Raw genomic sequence first — 16078 nt, 5'->3', positions numbered from 1 at the left:
GTTATCTCGCGGAGATACTCATACTATTGCGTTCCGCCTAATTACATAATTATTCTTAATTGATTAATCAAGTTCTCAAATGTTAGAATTACATGAAAAGTGTCAATGAGCAAATTGTAGGTTATTATGAAAAAGTTCCCGATACAGCTCTCTGTTGTACAATGCGTGCTGCATAAAAGTGTTTTTCCGAGAGTGAAAGAAGCCTCCGAGTACACGCAAAGTGCCTGGAGCGGCCAGTAGCGTGCCAATTTTGTGTGTATTCGCGGGCTCCTTCCGCGCTTCGGAAAAACACTACACAAGCGGAGCATACTGCCGCTACGAATTGCGGCGACAGGTTCGCTGGAGACTTCCGATGGATTTGAAGCAGACACGGGTGAAACTTGAAGACACTTTGTGTTTACAAGAACTATTTACAACTCATCACGAGAAATACACTTTCAGATGCAAGGTGAAACTAGTACACATAGGGCGACCTTATATCGGCAGGGCCGATGGTGCATAGCACCTCAGGTTGTGTCCAGGGTTGCTATGCAGGATGCGCCGAGTTTCTCGTTCACCCGAGTTTTACCCGAGTTTGCTCGATGGCAGTCAGTGAACGAAGATAGCAAGGAACGTGCAATAACAGCAGGCAAAAAGAAATGTCGAGATAAAGCCGCGTATGACAACATGAGCGCACCCTGCGCGGCACAGTGCTGCCGGGCTTCAAGCACAGAGGACTGCGCAACAAAACGCGCCAGCGCCGCGTATTGTTATCAACGTGTTATCGCAATTTAGCAATACCGTCACTGTCCCGCTGTCTATCTGCACACTTGCCGTGAGCCGCTTGCCACGCCTTTCTCGGTCGCGTCAAGGGCGTGCCTCCTTTTTCGGGCATTATCTTTCTATCCTCCGTCGAATGCGAACAGGGCACATGCGGTGCATTGTTGCGCCTACACTTTCGCTCAATCGAATACTTTGAAATACAACAAATAAAATAACCAACATTTTACTTCTTAAAGTATCGGTTTTTTTTGTTTTGAATGCTGTAAATTTGTGATGACAAACGGACATATAATGAATTATTAAATTTTGTACTTTTTTGCCGCGAGTGGTGACAGTGAGGCGAAAGCTTACAAGCGGATACATTCTAGAGGGTCACACGCACGAGGGAGTTCATGCGGTGAGCAGTCGCCAGGGGCGCTGCAGTGCTATGTTCGATAAAGTCAGTCATGACAACGATCTGCCCATTCCCTGTCTAATAGGTTAATGGCAACACAGCGCTGCGGCATGGCTGTTCACCGCAGGTGCTTCACTGCGGCGGCTATTAAGGCCGCCGCTTTACCAACTGAAACGACACTTTAGCCATAGAGACGAGAGCAACGGCTGTCGCTGCAAAATGGCTGTGCGGTATTCTGGGTCCGTAGTGACGCAGCACAATGAAAATGCACCAGTTTATCTGCGTGCGCGAAGTCTCCGCGATGCATTGCGAGCACGAGCGTGCTGCCCAGCGACACAGTTCGTCGCTTGTCACCGCTTGCGCATTGAAGGTGCCTCCGTGCGCATGTGCGCAGAATTTGAGTGTGTTGTTAACTCCAATGTGCTTGCCGATTGCCTCTGCTGCTGAGCTAACAGCGATCGCAGATGGATATCGTAACGACAGCGCAGCAATCGCATTTTGGTGGGTGAGGGCTCTTGTGTGCAGTTAGGAAATTAGACTTCGAACGCAGGAAGGTGTTGCAATTGTTTAGTGTGCCGTGCTTGTGATGACAAAATGCCATTGCACTGGGTGTGTTTGCCCTGACCGCTGACCGTGTTTGCTGCACTATATCATTGACAGAGCAGCCATCTCAAATGACAGCTGCGATACGTTGTCGTTGGAAAACACTACGCACTGCTCAAGATCGTCGTCCACCACGGCGCATCGAAGCCTTGCAAGCAGCTACAGTGACGTGCGGATAATTATTTGCTGTGCGCTACGTAGCCACAACGCAGGCAATGAACCGTGTTGTGGGGTCATCACAGCCCAAGAAGACATATGCATAAGGCAGCGAAAGTCGACGCTTTTTTTTTGTATAGTGGTGCTGAGTACATCACCGATGACAGTGCGTTGTGCGTGTTTTATTTCGCCGGTCAAGATTGTTAATGCCTCTCAGTTCCGCACGACGTCGCTTTTGTCGGAAATCAAGTTGGGCGTGGCCCAACCGTGGTGGGCGCGCGCACAAGAGTTACATTCCTCGCGCGGCGCGTGACCTATGGTTTTGATTCACACGTGAACTCGTGCCAAACTCGTACATCGCGAAACCCCCCTCGAGTTAAACTCGGGAGCATGGCGGCGGCAGCAGCAGCCTGTGTCATCGCATCCAGCGGCGGCAAGCGTCAATATGACCATCTGGACCCGTTCAGCTACATGACCGACGTAGAGTTTCAGCGTCGTTTTTGCCTTTCCAAAACGTCATTGCGCTGGCTGTGTGACGAGTTAGGCGAACGCCCTTGTCTGCGGAGACTGCGTGGCGGGCATATTATGCTTTCCGAGCACAGACTGATGTGACTAGGCTGCGGAGGAAAATTCGTGCGATCGCTTCGGCTCTCTCCTGTTTCAAGCGCTGCTCGTCCACCGCGCCCTAGCCCCAGGCCAGGTCCGGCGTCGTCATCGGAGTACTGGGGCACCTGCGAGCACCTGGGGTTCAACCCGGGTCAACCAACCTGCGTAGGCGAAATGGTCACATTATATTGGAAGACTCAGAATGGAAGCCGGGCTGCCTTCCGATGCAACAGGTGCCGAAATCAGTTTTCGCAGTTACACGGTAAAGCTGCACTGCACGGTCAGAGAGGCGAAGGACGTTACTTCGCCAAAACGGACCGCCTCGGCCGTCCGAACGACCACCTCTCCAGGCGGCAAATGATTTGGCTCACGTACTGCGTGAGCAAAAGCGTAGACATATGGCTGTTGAAGGAGATGACCGGCGACTTGTTTCCTCTATAGGAGCACACCATCGCCCACAGGACGAACTACCCCCGTAAGGTCGCGAGGGACGAGCTGCTGGCGCGACCTCCACTTGGTACCCCAGGTAGATAGCGCAAATTGATGAGTGCCTGCAATGCATCCTGCATAGCACCCCAGGGGTGCTATGCAGGATGCATTGAGTTTGGCGAAACTCGGGATCTTCACGAGCTCTGGCGACACCCCAAGATGAAAGAACAAATGGTAACAAGACAACGTTTGTCCGTCGGCACGCCTCCAGTTTCATTGGTTTATCTAGATTCACTCTGGGTGGCTATCAACCCTTGGGTGCTGCCATATGGGCTGGTCGACAAACTGGGGCTCATGCGATCATACGGTCGGTGCATGGTCGTGCCTTCTTTCACTTGTTTGTCGTTCCACCAAGTGCATTACACGGACAAGCAAGTTATAAAATAAATGCATTTTTTACAATAATATTAGTCACATTACCGTGGGTGATAAGCATTTTAGAGTTTACAAGATGTACACTGAATGTGTATTAGACTAATTTGTAGTTTAATACGTTTCGCGTTATACCAGGAGGGGACGCTCGCCGTCCTTTTTTTCCCTCTTGACTGGATTAGCGCGGCTCAATACGTGCTTGCGCTAGCATTTCCGAGCACATATTGGTGTGCGCTCGGTTTTCGCACTAAGCTTTCAACAGATCGCTCGTTGCTCCTTCTCTTTCCTCTGGATTGAATTGGTGCGCGCCTGGTTTTCACTCTGGTGTTTCAACAGATGGCTCGTTGCTCGCACTACAGCAAGGCTGCGTGACGAAGTGAGCGTAGGCTAGCACAGAAGTGGTTTGCCGTGCACTTAGCGCGTAAGCACGCAGTAATGAAGGAAATCAATGGGTCAGGAAACTACGCTTTATTTTCTTTTATTTTGTGATGTACCTTCATACTGGCTAGCGCCGTACGATGGCTTCTAACAACCGCAAGAAGGAGTCTTTATAATGGGTAGCCCGAGCGATCCGTGGCTTCTAACAAACGCAAGAAAGTGTCTTTGCAGCGCATGTGACCGTTGACTGCCATCACATCCATCCCAGGTGGGACTCCAGCATCGGTGCAGTTACCCTGTACCCACCGCTGACGAGGTGGCGCTTCACTTTTTGACAATAACTTTCTATTTTTTTTTTGCCTGTGAATGCCCGTGTTGGGGTCCACAAAGTTCACGCTGTGGTTGACGGTCTCCCAATGCACATTGAGGCACAGCTCCGTTAGCATCTACTAAATTTGGGATACAATTGTATGCAGCCAATTCGGTACTATGAATAATGGTTCCCGGTTGTACATTGGCTGCAATAATGGCGCCTAGCGTCACCGCCTTTCGTCGGTCGACCTTGAAAAGTCGCAGCACCCCTCTGGTCGCGCAGACCATGCGGAAGACCCATGGGCCACCATCTTTTAACACCGCCGTAATTTTGGCGGCTCGGTGAAACGTTGTCGCCCGTCATTAGGCGGCCTCGACTGTACTTTTGCTCGCCGCGAAGAAGGCACTCGTCAATTTGCGCTATCTTCCCGGGGCCACCGAGTGGAGAGTCGCGACAGCAGCTCGTCCCTCGCAATCTCATGGAGGCATTTCCTGCAGTCGGCGATGATGTGCTCCGACAGAGGAAACAAGTCGCCGGTCATCTCCTTCAACAGCGACATGTATACGCTTTTACTCACGCAGTACGTGAGGCAAATCATTTGCCGCCTGGAGGGGCGGTCGTTCGGAAGGACGAGGCGGACCGTGTTGGCGAAGTAAATTCCTTCGCCTCTCTGCCCGTGCAGTGCAACGGTACCGTATAACTGCGAAAACTGCTTTCGGCACCTGTTACACGAGAAGGCAGCCCGGCGTCCATTTTGAGTCTTCCTATATAATGTGACCACTTCGCCTTCACAGGTTGGTTAGTCCGGGTTAAAGCCCAGGTGCTCGCAGGTGCCCCAGTACTCCAATGACGGCACCGGAACTGGCCTGGGGCTGGGGCGCGGTGGAAGAAAAGCGTTTGAAGCCGGAGGGAGCCGAAGCGATCGCACGAACTTTTCCTCCGCAGCCTAGTCACACCAGTCTGCGCTGCGAAAGCATAATTTGCCCACCACGATGTCTCCGCAGACGAGGGCCTTCGCCTAACTCGCCACACAGCCAGAGCACTCACGTTTTGGAAAGGCAAAAATGACGCTGAAACTCTACTTCGCACATGTTCGTGAACGGGTCCAGAGGGTCATATTAACGCTTGCTGGCGCTGTATGCGATGACACAGGCTGCTGCGTCCGCCACCATGTTCCCGAGTTCAACTCGAGGGGGGTTGCGTGATGTACGAGTTCGCACGAGTTCACGTGTGAATCAAAACCATAGGTCACGCGCCGCGCGAGGCATGTAACTCTTGTGCGCGCGCCCACCACGGTTGGGCCACGCCCAACTTATTTTCCGACAAAAGCGACGTGGTGCGGAACTGAGAGGCATCAACGATCTTGACCGCCGACAGAAAATACGCACAGCACACTGTCATCGCTGATGTACTGAGAAGCACTATCAAAAACAATGCGGCGTTTTTCACTGGCTTATGCATATATCTTCTTAGGCTGTGATGGTCCCACAACACGGTTCATTGTCTGCATTGTAGCGACGTAGCGCACAGCAAATAATTATCGGCACGACACTGTAGCTGCTTGCAAGGCGTCGATGCGCCGTGGTGGACGACGATGCTGAGCAGTGCGTAGTGCTTTTCAGCGTCAGGGTATCGCAGCTGTTGTTTGAGATGGCTGCTCTGTCATCGGTGATGTATCGCACTCGCAGTGTCGCAAAGACGGTCAGCGTCGAGAAACGCTCGCTTTTTTAGACCCAGTGCGATGGCATTTCTTCATCACAAGCATGGCACACTAAACAGTTGCAACCCCTTCCTGCGCTCGAAGTCTAACTTCCTAACTGCACACAAGAGCCATCACCCGCCAAAATGCGATTGCTGCGCTGTCGTTACTATATACATCTGCGATCGCTGTTAGCACCGCAGCAAAGGCAATCGGCAAGCACATTACAGAGAAGAACACAGTCAAATTCTGCGTACATGCGCACGGAGGCACCTTCACTGGGCAAGCGATGACAAGCGATGAATTTTGTCGCTGCGCAGCGCGCTCTTCTTTCAAATGCATCGCGGAGGCTTCGGGCACGCAGATAAACGGGCGCATTTTCACTGGGCTGCGTCACTACGTACCCTAGAATACCGCATAGCGATGTTGCAGTGACAGCCGTTGCTCCCGTCTCTATGGCTAGAGTGTCGTTTCTGTTGGTAAAGCGGCGGCCTTCATAGCCGCCTCAGTGAAGCACCTGCGGTGAACAACCATGCCGCAGCGCTGCGTTGCGTTGCCATCCCCCTAATAGACAGGGAATGGAAAGATCATTGTCATGAGTGACTTTATCAAGGATAGCACTGCAGCGCCCATGGCGACTGCTCACCATATGAACTCCCTCGTGCGTGCGACCCTATACAATGCATCCGCTTGTAAGCTATCGCCTCACTGTAGCCACTCGCGGCAAGAAAGTGCCAAACTTAATAATTCGCGCGATCTCGGTTATGTCATCAAACATTCATAGCTTTCTACCCTTCGGGGCCCCTCTCCAAACATTTACAGCCCTATCACCACCGAGTGGCTATGAGAGTAGTCCGTAGGTGCACCAATCACTAATCAGGTATTAGGATCAGTGTGTGAGTGGTCCGCCGGCATTTCCGGCATTGCGCTTCGTCCAAACGCCCTTTCCTTTACCACCTTTTGCGGTGTTTTCTCCTTTCCCTCAAAACAACATAAATAAAGAATGTCACAGTTTCGCCCTAAGGGTGAAGCAATGAATGCGATAGCAACACAGCAATGTCATACGAAGTAAGGTGAGCGGCTTTGGTAGCAATATGAATTGTAGTAAACATGAGCTGATTAAGTAAGCAGGTGTGCTGCGGCGTAAGTAGACCGGCATGAAGAGAGACTCGATGACCACGGGAAGGCGCGTGTGAAACGGTGGTGTTGATGAGAAGCGCTTACCGTGGGCAGCGCGTGCGAAGGGACACACCTGTAGTGCTGCACTGCCGATTTGGGCAGCATTGCATGTGTAGCGTGCGTTGGAATATGTGGCCCGACTATTACTAACTGAATGAACAAGCGTGGTGTGAGCGCGCACAAACAAACATGAATCGATCACACTGAATGACTGCAGCCAACGACTGTCAAAACGCTGGCAGCGAGCGCATACGCCGCGCAGCGGGCGAAGGTACGTGCGGTCTATCGCTTCAACGGAAACTGATCGGTGAATGCACGGCGCATAAAGGTCAGAGCCGTGTGGAGATAAGAGACTGTGCGGGCGAGCGAGCGACGAGCGCGGTTGTTGGCAGAGTAGAAGTGCCCCCCCCCCCCCCCGCGCTTCCTCCGGCGCTGGCTTCTCGCTTCCTTGCTTGCGCGTGGGTGATTGAGTGCGTTCGCTCTCCGTGATAGCGCGCGTCCCCGCACGCTTCCGCTCGGGAATACAGCGCGCGGCGAAGATTTTATCTATAGGAAACCTCACGGCGACGGCGACGGCAGAAATCCGGTTGAAGTGTCCATATAATTGCTATCTAAATAAAACACCACCCAAGCGCTCCGTACAGATGGTTAACCAGCGAAGCTGAAACGTGCGGCCCCGGTGTTTAGCAGTGGGTTAATCCCATTGAATAATCCCGACGCTGTATTGAAGCGTTTCTCAATTATTGGTTACATGTTTGTGTTTCTAGTGGAACGCAAGCGCCAATGGCGGGCGGATGCTGCTAACCACGACGCCGAGCTAACTTGAGATATCGAACGCATGCAACAACGGCGAGCCGAGAAGGCGGCGTTGCGGGCAGAGCAGCGTCAACGTGGCAATGGCGGGAACGCGTTCGCCGCGGCCAACGCCCACTGTCGGCGGTAGTTTCTCTAGCGGCTCTTGGCGCGCGTGCTTGGGTACGACGCAGAGAACCCGCTGTGGTGGCTCAGTCAGCTGAGGCGTTGCGCTGCAGAGTACAAGGTCACCGGATCGAATCCCGGCCGCGGCGGCCGCATTTCGATGGAGACGAAATGCAAAAACGCCCGTGTGCTTGCGTTGTAGTGCACGTTAAAAAACCCCAGGTGGTCAAAATCAATCAGGAGCCCTCCACTACGGCGTGCCTTATAATCAGATCTGGTTTTGGCACGTAAAACCCCAGAAAGAAGAGAATGACGCAGAGAATGACGTCACTGACGGCGCTGCCAATGGCGCGCGCGCTTGGGTGCGACGTAGAGAATGACGTAACGGACGGTGCAGTCAATGGCGACTGTTGCTTCCCGAATCGGCCGGGCACACTCTTTTATTGTTTCCCATGGAGGCAGGCCCTTTCATCAGCGTCGCCCAGACGGCGGCAGTGCCCGACACCGACGAGACGTGCAAACAAGCGCCCCAACTCACCAGTGTGCATTCTTTGGGTGCTTCCCCCGATGCCACCCCCTTCATCAGCGGCCGCCTACCTGGCGATGTGGCCCGACACCGGCAGTGACGCGATGACAAAGAAGCTCACTTAGAAGCGACCGACCACAACCGCCACTCTTCCTTAGAAGCGGGGATTAGCGTGAAGGCCATTCTCCCAACCCTGGCAAGATGACCGTCGGAGGGCAAGAAACTAAGTCACCGACTTTCGTGGAAGGAGTGTGAACCCCCTGTTTCCGGATTGCCTCGTCCTTGCTTCGAAGGTGCAACATTAGAGGCGGAGTTCAGTGAACAATACGACCCCTCTGATTGGCCGCATCAAGGTCATCTGATTCCCGGCGGGTCAACTAGGGAAGACGAATGTTTTATAAGGAGACAGCTTGGGAGCAGTGGTGTCCTGACGTGTTCTGATATGTGCTCAGACATGTAGTAAGCTGAGACTTTCGAAGTGCTCCCCCATAGAGTGGGCTTCCATATTTGGAAACACCGTAAATATGTAGAATAAACACTCTTTTTCTATCGCTCTTACTCCCGGACGTACTCATCCCTCTGGCTGAAGGATCACCGGCCTACACGCTACCGAGTCTCAACAAACTGGATGGCAGCGGTGGGATGAATCCTAACCTCGAGCCGCGAGCCACTGAATCGCCGCGGTGAGATCGACCCTTCAGCCAACGTCACCAGCAACTGATTCAAGAGCGACTGGATGACAGCAGCAAGATAGGACCTGCAGCCAACGCAAATCGCCAACTGGTTCGCGAGCGGCTGGATGAACGCAGCGCATCATGATTGCACGGTACAGGGTGAGTGCCTGGCTTTGCGCTTGAGTCATCGGATCTTTTAGCCTAGACTTTCTAAAAACCGATGGAGCGTGTACAACTGCCCATTTTGATACTGTGGTTGTTGCGCATCTCAGCAGAAAACAGCTTTCAGCATAGATCTGAATCAGCTACTAAAGCCAGACCTAATACTTGTGTGGGAGTAATTGGGACGTAGAGACCTACCGGAATTGTAATCAGCTAAAGGCGACCCAGTATTTACGTCTTCTTGCAATTGATTCGATGTGGTGGAGGAGAACTTGGAGACTCGGTGCTACTTCTGTGTATAGGCGTTTGGTTTCTGCTATATTTTCCAGGCTTCACTTTCTGTTGAGAAAACAGAATGGAACCACTGGTAGTTTTTTTACTTGCATTGCAATTTTTGTGTGTTTCGTAGCAAGTATTGTGAATAGCTTAGTCAAAGCCTAAAGTAGTGACCATGAACCTCATGATTTTGACGAGAGCTAACCTGTTGCAGTTGTGTGAAGAGCTCAACGTAGATGTAGAGACTGACATGTCAGAAGCCGAAATTAGAGCCATTTTAGAATGCAACCGAATCAGAAATACTTTGAATACTTCGGCAACTTAATTCTGAAAGAACAAGAAAAAGAGGAGCATGAAAGCAAGAAAGGCAGGAGAATGAACGAATTAAGCAGGAACGAAACAAAATTGCAGAGGAACAAAGTAGGCAGGTAAGGAAAGAGATAGATGCTCTTAATCAAGAGATTGAAATATTATAACATGTCTTTAAAGTACAGCAGCAGGTATGTCAGGCACCCTCAGAAATATCGCACAGAAAGTGTGAAGAAGTTGCGCGCATGGTTCTACCGCTGGTAGGAAGAGAGGCTGATCCCAATGAACCTAAATCATAGGTGATGCCAGATCCGCAGACCGTGGCGTTGTTGTTGAGGAGCCCGTTAATGGGAACCGGATTGAGCGCGACGAGATACTGTGCCAATGGAATACTAGAGAAGCAGCTAGGCCAGCTGCGGACGATTTGGCACCGTTATCCTGGGAGTACGTCGCGAAGGTAGCTCTTGCAGAAGTAGTCCGAAGTGACACCGATTTATTAGACAAGAGCGCCAGTGTACAGTCCAATCCGTCAGAAAAGTGCTCAAAAGCACAATGTAGGCAGGGCAGTGCAGTTGTGGACAGCTCCCAGGTATACGAGCTACGTTGCGCAAAGGAAAATAGATGCATTGTCCCCGAGTGTTTCAAGCTCTCCGCCAGTCGAGATAGCATTGAGAGGATTGATTTACCCGCAAATAATTCAGACTGTGCGGTTGAGATGGAAATAGTGACCAATGAAATAAGGGCCGGTCAGCACGAGATTAAAGCGGAAGGCTTGAAAATGATCAATAGTAAACGTGCTAGGATGGAACGGCGTCGCAAAGGCGGGAATGCGGCAGACAGGGCAACGCGGCCGAACAAAGGCGCTAAATCCAGTGAGGAGCGCAGTCAAAGAGTTTGAACGGCGCGTTTGTTACTTGGAATGTTTTCAGACAGAGCGCGTCCGAACCGCCGGAGGAGGAAGCAGAGAAAGGGCCACTCGGCGCGAAAGTTGACAAAAGCAAGGAGCGATTATGCTCCCCCGCGTGGGGTTCTTTTCGAGGTGTACTAGGCATGACACAGGAAGGCGAGACGATAAGGCGACGCAAATCGGTCACGCGTGGCGGCGAATTCGTCGTACGGCGCCCAGAAGGCATGAGGCCTGTTTCTACAGTCTCGGGGGTGGGCAGCGAAAAGAATAACCTACGTGCCCTTTTATTCCCTCCTTAACACGACAATTTTTCAGACCGCGCCCGCCTCGAGTACGACCTAAAGATATGACGCAACCGGTAGAATACTCGGAATGAAAAGCGGCAATTCTGGTTTTGGGGAAACTACAGTTTGTTTGTTTCTTTGTTTGAGTGTTTGGTTATACGTTTTGAGATCTCCGAGAGTAGATGATCATTTCGATATGCACGTTTCGCGCTTTGTTTAGTTTGTTTATTTTTGAAACTCAGCAGACAGTCAGTCGTTTTTTTTTTTTGTATGTGAGATACGCTTGCAGTGTCAGGTCCAGACTATTTGTTTGAAGCATGTAGTGGCGCGCTTGATTATCACTTCACTTTTTAGAAATGTTCGCGAATCTTGTAGTGTTAGCGTGTAACTTACGCAAGATTTTTTTTGTTGTTTCTTTAGTGTGTGTCCTATATGGACAAGAGGAAGAAATTGTTTGTGCGTGATTCGCACGTATTACATGTGCGTTTGTCCGCAAAGTTAAACCGACTCTAACTGTACATCCATGATGCAAATGTGGCTCTCAATGGCACTATACTACGTGCGATACTAGCGGATGTAAAACTGTTCATCGCGTTTGTGCTGCGTATGATATTTCATTTATCATTTATTTAGAGCATTTTCAAGCATTCTACCTTTGCTCTCTTGGTGAACTCAGAGGTTCATGAGAGCTCGCTTTGGCGGCACAAAATTTTGGGTCAAGCGAAGCCTGGTTCATTTAACGGATTTAGGGTGCTTAAGCGCTATGTGGTGCTTTGTCACTAGGAATGCTCTTCTCTGACGGATGTTGCGAGAAAGTTGTGAATCCTGGTCTAATCTCAAAATTGTTTACTTCAGCGAAGGTTTAGTGATTTGATGGCTGCTTTGGTGCTATTTTAGATAAGGAGGTTGAGTTGTTTGCTAGACCCGATGGCTCTCGGTGCGAGCAAGGCGCTTTCCTGTGCCCTGTGGTTCGTGTGTGTGCTTGCGTATTCCCAGGGAGAAGGCCACAACGAGGTTAATGCTGGGACCTCATGCTCGAGTGTGTCATCGGCCGTCATTTCAAGAAGAAACCCCGAGCTCTCGACTGACCACCGACGCTTCGGGCAACCTGACAGCTGGTCACCCTCAGGTCGGATCTTCCGGCGGGGGAGGAGTCTGTTGCGTCCCGAATCGGCCGGGCGCATTCTTTGATTGTTTCCCATCGAGGCAGGCCCTTTCATCAGCGTCGCCCAGACGGCGACATTGCCCGACACCTACGAGACGTGCAAACAAGCGCCCCAACTCACCAGTGCGCATTCTTTGGGTGCTTCCCCCGATGCCACCCCCTTCATCAGCGGACGCCTACCTGGCGACGTGGCCCGACACCGGCAGTGACGCGATGACAAAGAAGCTCACTTAGAAGCGACCGACCACAACCGCCACCCTTCCTTAAAAGCGGGGATTAGCGTGAAGGCCATTCTCCGGACCCTGGCAAGATGACCGTCTGAGGGCAAGAAACTAAGTCACCGACTTTCTTGGAAGGAGTGGGAACCCCCTGTTTCCGGATTGCCTCGTCCTTGCTTGGAAGGTGCAACATTAGAGGCGGAGTTCAGTGAATTATACGACCCCTCTGATTGGCTGCATGAAGGTCATCTGATTCCCTAGTCGGGTCAAATAGGGAAGACGAATGTTTTATAAGGAGACACCTTGGGAGCAGTGGTGTCCTGACGTGTTCTGATATGTGCTCAGACATGTAGTAAGCTGAGACTTTCGAAGTGCTCCCCGATAGATTGGGCTTCCATATTTGGAGACACTGTAAATATTGTGGGCGTTTATTACGCACATCTTCCTCATCTGTATGTTATCATCATCATCCTCCCACTTTTACCTATCCTCCTCTTCGCCTGTATATATGTTCATCATCATCGCCTGTGTGCTGCGCTGGTTCGCTGACGAGCTCCCGGGCCTAATAAACGTCGTTCCAACCGAGACGTCACAATATGTAAAATATACCCTCTTTTTCTATCCCTCTTACTCCCGGACGTACTCATCCCTCTGGCTGAAGGATTACCGGCCTAAACGCTACCCGAGTCCCAACAAGACCTTTATCGAAACATGTGGCGAACGGTTTTTCGTTTCGCCTAGCCATATGTAGCTTTCGCTGTAAAACTACGGCGCTACTACTACTAATGGGCACCGAGTTCACGCGTTCTGTGCCGATGACAAGCCTGGCACGCGCACATAAGGAGCCAGCGGCAGTCACGGACCTCTTAGCTTTTGCTTTCAGGACAACCGCACAAGATGTACACTGTCATCCTTTATGAAAGGGAACGCGCGAGCGCGTGACCTGCGCACCGCGGTGGCTGGCTACCGCGCCATCAACCAACAGCTAAAGAAAGCACGTCCGCTTTTGGCGTCATCTATTGGCAAACAAATACAAAATTATGAGTCATGGCCCGTGGACAAGCGCTGCTAGATTACGCTCCCTGTCCGCTCGCGCAACGCGCGATGCTTGCAGCGCGTCGTCTACTGCCAACAAATCGTGCGTGGCGTACGGTCGAAACGTAAAAGCGCTCTCCGCTTCTGCGAGTGGCGCTTCGCGTAAAGTGGACCTATTTAAGCGAGAGCGATGCACTGAGGTGACGGTTTGGTTGGGGTTCGCGGTTTCGACAGTGTATCACTGAACACCGTGGAAATTTTCCTTCGACGCAGAATCCCACTTACACGGAAATTACTGGTCTGTCGGCAGAGGAAGTACTCTGTCGCTATATCGTTACTCTGTCAGATAGAAAGTATATCCGCGCTAGGTGCTATAACGCCATGCACAATTAAAGCACCCTGGCCGTGATGTCAGCGAAGGAGATGTTGCTAAGAAGAAACTTGAAGCAAAAAATGTTCCACATGTTTGTAGAATTTTTAATCTCTGCTGTATCTATTATGTAAAAGACGCGAGCACAAAATTCAAAAACAGATATCGATACATTTATTGGCACAAAAAATATGCGAGCGCAGAGGGAGAGTAATCTAGCAGCGCTTGTCCACTGGTCCTGACTCCGCCAGGACTGGTGGACAAGCATCCGCCACTGACCATCAATTAGCCCTATGTGCTTCACTCGTCATGCAAGGACCATCGGCCACATACCCCCAACCGTTTCTTTACCCCCTCTGGGGGGGATGAACCAGGATGAAGGAATAACCAGGATGAAGGGACATGCCGATGCCAAGCTTTCCAAGCAACGATTAAAGAAATAACTCGCGCTTTTCATCAGCAGGCTTACATCTTGTGCGCATAAATAAATATTTTTGCCTTGTTGTAATTAGTACCATGCACTTATTGTTGGTGGCCTAGTGTATAGAGCCTGCGTGTCTTGGTCTGGAGGACCCTTGTTCGACTATCATCACAGGGCACAAGTGTAAGCATTATTTGGCGAGTATCTCAGGTCCGTCATGCGAAAATGCACGCGAAAAGTGTAATGCCTTGTACCTGCAAAAATGAGTCATTACCGAAGTTGAGACATTTAGTGGTTATAACAGTGTAAATGTAGGTGATAGGTAGCTTTATAAGGGATAAGGTACAGCTGAAAGAATCACAGAGAATATCAATAGGGATACAGAGGGCTCCATAGAAAATGCATGGGGAAGCTTATAGTTGGGTGGGCCAACTTGAGATTTTGGGGGTGGGTCTACTTAAAATTTCGAGATAGGCCAGTTAACTTTAGGATTCGGACAACTTAAAGTTTGGGTGCGGGGGTGAGCCAACATGAAATTTGGGGATGGGCCAACTTAACCTATGGACGTGCACCAACTGAAATTTGGGGGGGGGGCCCGACTTGAAATTGGATATGTGCGAACTACAATTTAGGGGGTGAGCCAACTTAAAATTTAGGGTGGGCGAACCGATATTTTGGGGTACGCGAGGTTGAAATCTGGGGGCGTGCTTACGCATACTTATACAACTCAAGTAGAGTTCCAGCATACTTTTTCTTGAATGAAGATGCAGGGAACGAAGGAGGTCAGGAAGAGAACCACGTACCGGTAAGTTCTCCTTATTACGTAAGGTTGTTTTCGTAATATCAGTGCGAACATGTCTTTATGACAGTTTTTCTAGACCCAACGCAGCTGCTATAGGTATCAGCGCTGCTACTAGTATGAATAGTACCAGTCTCTGTGTTGGAACACATCTATGATAAAAAAGGCTTGAAATTCTCTCTGCAAAGCTTTCATTTGTGATAACGTGGTAGCCATGGCTTGAGCGGACGAAGGTAGGACGCCAGTAGATATTTTAGCGCAGTGGAAAAATTTGGTCTGAAAAAGAGCCTGAAAGCATATGCGGACATCATCAATTATGTACAAATGACAATTATTGACGGTCTACATCAGCATTTTCTCTGCATCTTTGCAGATGGCGCAATTAAAATAAATACGGTTGCAATAAGTCTAGGCTCGAATTTGTCAAATTGCCTGAATGTAAAGTTTTATTGCCTAGACTCGTATTACTTAGTTGATTGGATATTGATAAGCAGTACCTCTGAAGCAACGTGTTGAGCTCTTACTTAAGCGACTCGGGAGACAGAAATTTCGTATGCCACTTTGCAAATAGCCATGACATGCCTGGAACTGGAAATAAAGCGCTAAATCATGCGGAAGCCAGCTCCCCGTCACTTTATACGAGGGGTTACGAGATGAACACACGGATTCAAAAGAGTCCGTCGAAGTGCAGCTAACTGAGGAACGCAGTTATATATGTTGCATGCGTATTGTCCCCTCCAAACGCCAACCGTGTATTACGTTGCAGCGGCATCAAGTCAAAGGCAATATCCCGTGCTCTGTCCATGTACAATGTGACTCTGAGGTTTTACCCCACGTCAAGCGCTCTCACTGAGGATCTTGTCAGAGGATACGTGATTTGTGCGATACTCCGATCGCTGCGGACAGGTGGTTTTCCATAGAATATGCCATAACGGCGGTTATTGGTTTCATATACGAAACATATTACGTGAAAAGAGGCCAAACAGCAATGATTTCCAGTTTTATTATTCTTGTAGAGTCGAAGACTGCAGTTTTTGTTCTCATTTTGGTGCTGGCTTTCGCA

This window comes from Dermacentor silvarum, chromosome 8 (genome assembly GCF_013339745.2).
Source record: "Dermacentor silvarum isolate Dsil-2018 chromosome 8, BIME_Dsil_1.4, whole genome shotgun sequence".
Taxonomy (NCBI): domain Eukaryota; kingdom Metazoa; phylum Arthropoda; class Arachnida; order Ixodida; family Ixodidae; genus Dermacentor; species Dermacentor silvarum.
The sequence above is the reverse complement of the archived record's forward strand: the minus strand, read 5'-3'. Positions refer to the sequence as shown.